This window comes from Medicago truncatula, chromosome 1 (assembly GCF_003473485.1).
Source record: "Medicago truncatula cultivar Jemalong A17 chromosome 1, MtrunA17r5.0-ANR, whole genome shotgun sequence".
Classification (NCBI taxonomy): domain Eukaryota; kingdom Viridiplantae; phylum Streptophyta; class Magnoliopsida; order Fabales; family Fabaceae; genus Medicago; species Medicago truncatula.
The window spans coordinates 954,233-955,640 of record NC_053042.1 but is presented as its reverse complement, the minus strand read 5'-3'; positions in this window follow the sequence as shown (position 1 = coordinate 955,640).

Genomic DNA, 1,408 nt, shown 5'->3' with positions numbered 1-1,408 from the left:
TAAATAATTCAATTATAGGTCTAATTTACGAGACTTTAAACAATTTTTCAATAGTTAATTTTAGTCGCCCACCCTAACATTTTTTTCTGACTCCGCCACCGTCAATGTTACAAATATGAAGGCATCATATTCAAGTCACTTTTATTTTTTCACATTTGTAGGCATGTTGCCACTTTATGCTATCTACCTAGATGACATGAGTTTGTTCATAATTAATTCATCATTTTTTAATTTTAGCAATGTTGAATTTGTGTTTTTTTTTTTTTTTTTTTTTTATATATATATATATATACTCTACCATTCTGATCGAATTCATTTTTCGGTCGAAATTTTTGTTATTATTGTTAAAATTAATTGACTATTCTTGTAATATTTTGACTATTTATTATAATATTTCATCTATTTCTCTCGTTATAAATAAGAGTGTTCTTGATAAAATAAAACTTCATCCATTTTAAAAGAAAGTCATCCTAATATTTTGTTGTTATTGCAAGAATGTTCTGTTTGGTAAATATAACCGATTGATGATAAGCTAACTGATAGCTGATGGTTGATAGCTAATAATTCATAGTTGATAGCTTATAGTTAATAACTGCGTCACTTTACTCGCCTACGCTTCTGACTGCGTTACTTTGTATCGCATTAGGCTTGAGGCTAGTAAATTTTAGCAGGGATATGGATTCTTGATATTTTTCCTTGGTAAACTAGGTAACATAATTCTCTTCATTGAAAATTTCAATCTCCACTTTGTTCACTACATCTTTCACTATTAACACAATATGCCATGGAAGCCTCATATGTAGGATCAGATTGGTAGGGATGTGAATTTGGCACTTAATTTCACACCAATAAACTTAGATGTGTGGAGCAAAAGGGAAGTAGTAACCATCATTAAAGTTTCCTTAAGAAACAAAAACAAGAACAGAGCTAGATCTAATCTAGTAACCAAGTGTAAAACACAAATCACAAACAAAAGTTAAAGAGAGAAGATAGAAACAACACACGAATTATTTGGTAACTATGTTCGGTCCAACAATGACCTACGTCGGGAGGAGAGAGAAACTCTCCAAACCACTATGATAAGAGTGATACAAAGATATTACAAGAAATTATCTTACAAACTCACAAAGAACAAACCATAATTTCTACCCATTTTTCAATTCCACTCAAACCCACAATGAATCCTAAGAGAAAACAATAATGGAAGCTTTTGATGCTTCCTCTAATGAGATCTCACTACCCAAGATGTTTGTAAAGGGTTTCCAAACCCAAAGAACCTTTCACCAAAGATCCCCAACATCAAAGTTATCATAAAAAAAAAAAAAAAAATCAAGAATGAAGCCTTATATAGTACTCTGACCCTAACAAAACTGTGCCACGATTTGTCTAGGTCGTCCCACAAATTGGA